This window comes from Aegilops tauschii, chromosome 2 (assembly GCF_002575655.3).
Source record: "Aegilops tauschii subsp. strangulata cultivar AL8/78 chromosome 2, Aet v6.0, whole genome shotgun sequence".
NCBI lineage: Eukaryota > Viridiplantae > Streptophyta > Magnoliopsida > Poales > Poaceae > Aegilops > Aegilops tauschii.
The window spans coordinates 565,224,671-565,231,476 of record NC_053036.3 but is presented as its reverse complement, the minus strand read 5'-3'; positions in this window follow the sequence as shown (position 1 = coordinate 565,231,476).

Below are 6,806 nucleotides of genomic sequence, written 5' to 3'. Positions count from 1 at the left end.
AAAACATTGCACATTATTTTTGCTTCCCTGGGTCAAATGAGTGGTCGGCACCTCCTTCCACAATGCCATCACCCACCGTCCCGTTCTACCCTCCATTGTGGCATTGTCGTCGCAACAAGTATGGTGGCAACCTTGCTTGCGCCGATGTCACTCGCGTGACATCACCAGAGCCTTCATCCTCTCAAGTGGCATGAATGGCCGAAGGGGACACTATCGCCATGGCTGCTGGCATTCCCTTCCTTGGATCATGAAGTGATTGGGTGTGAGACTAAGGGAAATATGGGAAATGAGACGATTACTAGCATATTAGGGGAATGAGGCCCAAACAAAACCGCTGAGATGAGTTAGTCCCACTACCAAAATGGGGACACACTTTTGATGGAAACAAGACCGGGTGGGATATAGTCGTACTCTATCAATCTCAAATAATAATCTGTTTTTTTTCTTGGCAAACTTTAACCCCTACTTTCATTATTTGACCCAAACACTAAACTAGCGTTGACCATAAACTTTTATACATCACCCCATATTTTTAGAATCTACTAAGGCGCATGAGAAAAAAAGGGATAAATCTACACACGTAATTTACATGTAACCGTTATAATTATATCATTTTAGAAATGTTATAGGTAGGTTTGGCTAGATGTCTAGGCCCGTGTCTACACTCTATAACATCGTATGTTTGTAAAAGAAACATTACAAAATATGCAAGTCTATATAGCAGCTAGTCTCCTACAAAGAAACATGCTTTTCTCTTTTGGAATAAAAGACCATAACCTTTTTTTGCGGGGGAATAACCGTGAACTTAATAGTCAATTGAACATCAACACAACTAAGGAAATGAAAATATAATCACAATATACATAGAATAAGAATGTGTGAAATAGATAACCATGTCATAAACATCAGTTGTGGACAAATTTAGGGTGGTTGATAAAACATAATCATTACCTTTGAAGCGGAATTGAGATTTGGTCATTCCAGAGTTCCAATAATTCTGTAGAATGAATCAAAACTGTCACATAACTGAGTGTAACTGGTTGGGTGGTGAGCTGATCTAGAGGTGGGGTTGCGACTGCATCAGCTGGAGCCTCGGACTATCGATTTGGACAAACCGATTTAAATGCAACAGCAGCAGCTCCCACAACGCTAGAGAAATTTTCACTATCTGCAATATCATTAGAAGCATTAATGCTTAGGAACGAGAAGCAGGTTGCACTAACAAACCTCATCCAAATTTGTGTTTTGTACTGGAAGCAAGTTGTTGAGCTTACATAGTGCTTAAGTTTCACCTCCTAACATACGGCGATGGACTGTTTGCACCTTACCTTGCAACCAGCAATACAAGTGGAGCGACAACGTGCAAACTGATGCCGCCATGGTGCCGAAGGCCCAAACCATCACTTTTATGTGCAAAATAAATCCTTCTGGAATATGCTAATGGAAAGGATAGCTCCACTTTGTTGCCTGGCGCAATAGCAAGATAATTTCTGTTGTCACTTTCCAACAGCGCTTGCCAATTATACATAAAGAAATACTCCCTCTGTTCACAAATATAAGATGTTTTGGATATTTCAATATGGACAACATACGGACTGAAATGAGTGAACAAACACATTGAAATGCATCTATATACATCTGAATCAGAGAAAAAGGTAGAACATCTTATATATGTGAACTGAGGGAGTAACATTCTACTAGCACATGCCAATTACATACAGAAATAACATACACCAAATTCAACTAGTTGCAAGATCACAAAAGAGTGGATAGCTAGTTAATAAATCAAGCTATTCCGATTATTCAGAGCCAGTATTTTAGGTACTAATTAGCTAGCTGTGTTTTTGTTTTTTTTTTCTCGATGATAGAATACACTATCATTTTCCAATCAAGTCGAGGACCTATGGCGTAACAGAAGAAACCTCAGAAGAGCTGATCAACTTCTCAGGAGGGCTACATTCATCATAAGTGCTGGAACAACTGATGTGTTTTCCCACTATCTTGCCACAAACCGTTCAGGAACAGATAGCTGGCCATCGTATGAGAACCTACTGATCACATGTCACTAACTATACCCAGGTAGACACCGTATGAGAATCTACTTGGAAACCTAACAATTTACCTTCTTCTGACATCACCACCTAAATAGACGAATCAAGTGACATGGTGCAAGCTGAGCCTGTCCATAATGATCTTCAGCCATTCTTTGAACTTCACATTCTACACATTGTTGTATTTCACAACGTGCTAAGTTCATAATCTAAATAAATAATTCATTTCTGGCATTCATCTAATGAGAAGTAGAACTCTTGCTGATTTGCTTTTTCCATTGGCTAGCAACTATAGAAAATTTCTACCTCGTCACTAGCAATGCTTGATGGTGGAAATCTGTCATCATCATCTTTAAAACAGCACTACAACAAATTAGCAGCAGCAGGTTGTATCTTGAATCTCGTCAATGAACCCGCTCCGGAAACAGCACTACAGCCTTTCTCCCCTCCCCTCTCGAAACCCTAGACTGTTCATCCACCGGCGTACCAGAGCCCATTCACTACCAGCGGCGTCCACCTCGCCAGATCTGCTTCTGCAGCCGCATCTACCCCTCCCACCTCCCCTAGAAACAAGTAGACTGCTCATCCACCACTGTACCACAGCCCATTCAGTGCCGGCCTTGTCCACGGCGCCGGATCTGCTTCGCCGGTACTCTCGTCAACCGCAGCGCATCTGCAGCGGCTCATTCGTACTCCCCACGGAGACGCTTCGTCCACACCCCCCTGGAGCCGCCCCACCGACGCCCCCGTCGACGGCCTCTGATCCTCTTCGCCAACACCTTCCTCAACCCTACCGGAGCCGCTTCGCCGACACCATCGTCAACCCCACCGGAGTAGCTTCGCCTATACCATTCTCAACCCTACCGGGGCCGCTTTGCCAACTCACAAGTCCACGGCCTCAGATCCGCTTCCTCGCACCCTCATCCAACCTACCGGAGCAGCTTCTGACGCCCCGTCCATGGCCGCAGATCCGCATCGTCGACACCATCCTTAACCCAACCACCGGAGCAGCTTCACCTACGCCCTCATCCACGGCCATAGATCCGCTTCGCCCACACCGTAGTCCACCCTACCGGAGCCGCTCCACAAACACCCTACTCGACGGTTCTAGATCTCCTTACCGGACCCCGACAGCCAGCGCAGCATCATCACCCTTGACGTTTCTAACCTGATTCCCACCGTCTGGCAAGATGCCAAGCACCCGCCACGGCCTAGGTACTTGTCACCTTTAAACCCATCCAACATCACCTGCCCGATGTACTCCAAATATACTAACATGTCGCTATTACCTGTTATGGAGCTGGCAAAAACTACAAGGACGATGTTTCTTCTGGATCTAACAGCTTGGCCAACCAAGATCCTGGACCGAGGCATTGCTATGATCTTGTAAGCGCGTCTCTCTCTCTCTCTTGTATTGTTCTGTGCCTGCTAGCGTGCTTTGCTAGGATTTTCGACCAGTAATCCCTTTGTGCAGACAATGATTTCTACTACTGGCTGCTAAATTAGATATGTAGATGTCATACATGATACTACCTCGTACCTCCGTTCCTAAATATAAGTCTTTCTAGAGATTCCACTATAGGCTACATACGGAGCAAAATGAGTGAATCTACACTCGAAAATGCATCTATATACATTTGTATGCGGTCCATACTGGAATCTCTACATAGACATATATTTAGGAACAGTGCACTACATTAGGCTCCCTTAGAGTGCCTGCTAGTCCAGCACACAGAGTCATGGCTAGTTTATGCTACGCACACAATCATTAATTGGCGGTTTAAATATGCGCAAGGGATATGCAATGTATTATCATGTAGAGATGTCTGAAATTAGCCGTGTCAACTTGCAGATAGGGTTACACAATGAAAAAGTACAAGATGTATGTGGCAATTTCATGGAACATCGCAAAAAAGGAGAGCCAGCGGTGAGCCCATATAGTGTGCTACGGTACGTCACTCCTCCATTGCAATCATCGTGACATGTTATTTGTATGTCAGTTCTATTGGCCAAGTTTCTTAGGGACAGTTATTACGAGTTATCCTAAGAAAATAAGCACCTGTGAATATAAGCTCCATGTAATAAGCCAACCAGTCCTTTTCATTGCGTTTTTAGCTTATCTTTGGTATGATCAGTGAAAAGTCTAGATTGCATTATATTTTTTCATTTTGCTGCCCATATGAAAATTAATTTGACTTGCAAACATCACAAATTGAACCCAATGCAATAATTAATATGATAGGAAAATAGACCATCACTATTTGCTCAAAATGCAAATACAAAGATACCATCTACTTGGCACAATCTACTTTGGTCAATGTTTTCCATAGAGATCCCATTGCCTAATTTAAACGAAGAACGCATGACCCACATTTAAATGAAGAACAATTATTTATTGAAATTCGATGGTCCAAGTGGCTGGTTATTATCATATAGCAGCACCACCTAAAAGCATCATATAGCAGCAGCTCATAGCAACTCATCATACAGCAGCAGCAGCAGTGTGCAATTCTGTGACAGCCTGGTTTTTTGCCCTTTCTTATTTGCTTGAAATTTCATTTGAAAGTTTTTGAAACTTGGAGTTTCTGAATCCTTTCATTTGGACTTAAACACTTGGGCATCCTTGGCTTTCACCCAAGTGTTCACTTCTCTCCCAAACCATCACTTCACTTCTGATCCACCACAAAATAACCTTTGGAATATTTTTATTAAATGAAAAATATTCATTTTCTCTCAAAAACCCTAAGCCAGATCTGTTTGCTTCAAGGCAACCCTAATTTTTATGGCTCAGAAAATTCTAAGATAATTCACAAATATTCTGGGGACCCTAGGGCACCTCCCTGAGCAAAAATATTTCATCACTTTTTGGAATATTTTTGCTACAGAAAATCTTTTCTGTTCTGGACAGAAATGGTGGTTTCTACAGCAACTACCATTTTACTTGCTCCATTTGACCTGAACTTTCTTGTGCATATTTACCTTAGTAACTTATAACTAGCCTCCAAAGCACAACCCCAAACTCCCAGCCATTTGACCACAGTAACATCACAAAGTTACTGACCAGAAACTTACCTGGCTTGTAAAATCTTCTCTACTGCACCTAGATCCAAACCAAACCGTGGTGAACTTCAAAACTACCACGAACAACATGCCAGACACGATTTTTGGACGAAGGCTGGCCTGAGGAGAGAGTTCGCGCGGTGACCACGCGTGTCCATGATGCCAGGCATGCGTGTCGACGCGCTCTGGGTGACACCGAGCGCTCTGTTCGAGCGTGCTCGCTTCCCCCGCCTGCCCAACCATGCCAAACCCTGCCACCATCATCGTCTCGATGTCCTTAACTCCTCCCTGGCACTCGCCGACGCCGGAGCTCGCCGCAGTGAGCACGGGCAAGGTCCGGCCAGGCCAACAGTGCGGAGCGCACTGTGCTCGTCGCCATTCCCTTGATCCTGTGCTCGTCTCCGCTCGCCCACAGTGGCCGCGTGACCTCCGTCGCCTTCTCCCCCTCTCACTGACGCCGCTCGTCGCCGGGCGCTGTGGACAGGTGTCCACCGGCGGAGCCCGAAGCACCCACGCCGCTCGCCTATAAATAGAGCCACCCCCAGCCTCCTCGAGCACCATCCAGCACTCACACACACCCCACGATCGAGTAGGAAGCCGTAGCCCTGCCGGGCAGGCCTCGGGCCGCCGTCCCCGAGCTTGAGCTCGCCGGCGATCCCCTCTGGTCGCCGCGGTAGCTCCAGCCCCTCCCAGGCCTGGGCGACCCCTCCAAGGCCTCCGCCTCTCTCCAGTGAGGCCATCTCGCCCGCTTGGAGCTTCTGGAGTGACCTCTGCTCGCCGTCTTCCTCAACTCCGGCGACCTCCACGTTCTGCCTTCGCTTGCGAGCTAGTTTCCGACGCCGTCCGACCACCCCTAGCCACGCTACGGGTACGGCAGGTGTGCCATCGTCCCCTCTCTCAATCCCTCCCTCTCGTTTGGGCCAAGGAGCCCTCGTCGCCGGCGAGAGCTCCGGCAAAGCCGCGGCCCTCTCTGTTTCTCTCTCCCTCTTCCCCCACTGACTAGCGGGGCCCGCTAGTCAGCCACTCAGTACACGTGCGAAGCGGTACGATTGGTGGCGCTCCTGGGCTTTACGCCTTCGACGTCACCCCCAGCTGTTTATTTTTATTCAAATTCATTTATATTCCAGAGAGCTTCAAACAATTTTAACTTTTTAACCATAAGTCCAAATGAGATGATTCTTTTTTGCATTGTGTTCTTTGAAAGGAAATCTAACAGCTCACCAAAGATGAGATTTTTCTGAGCTGTTTAGAATTTCTGGTGAATTTTAGAAGTGTTCTTGATATTCTCTTTTTGTGTTTAAAATTATTTTTAGAAGGTGAGGCTTGTCTTGAGGATCACCAGAAGGCTTGTGAACCTCATCTGTACTAAGGCAAGCCACATCAACATTTTTATGATGCCATTTCAATATTTGTGATTTTCTCACTTAAATGAAATGATTAACCCATGCATTTAAATAATTATTGAATTATTTGTATTCTGTTAAGTATTGGTCAGTTGTTATGCTTGATTTACAGAATAGTTGAAACTAGTTTAAGTGGGTGAAGCAAGTTAAAATTTATTTGAGGTGATGTTAGAAATAATTTTGTTATGCATGTTAGTAATTATTTAAGGCTTTGTGTTTGCATTCTTAAATTGATAAAAATTTGTTAGAAAATATTCTGTTAAATACTTGTTTAATCATATTACTTGTCTTA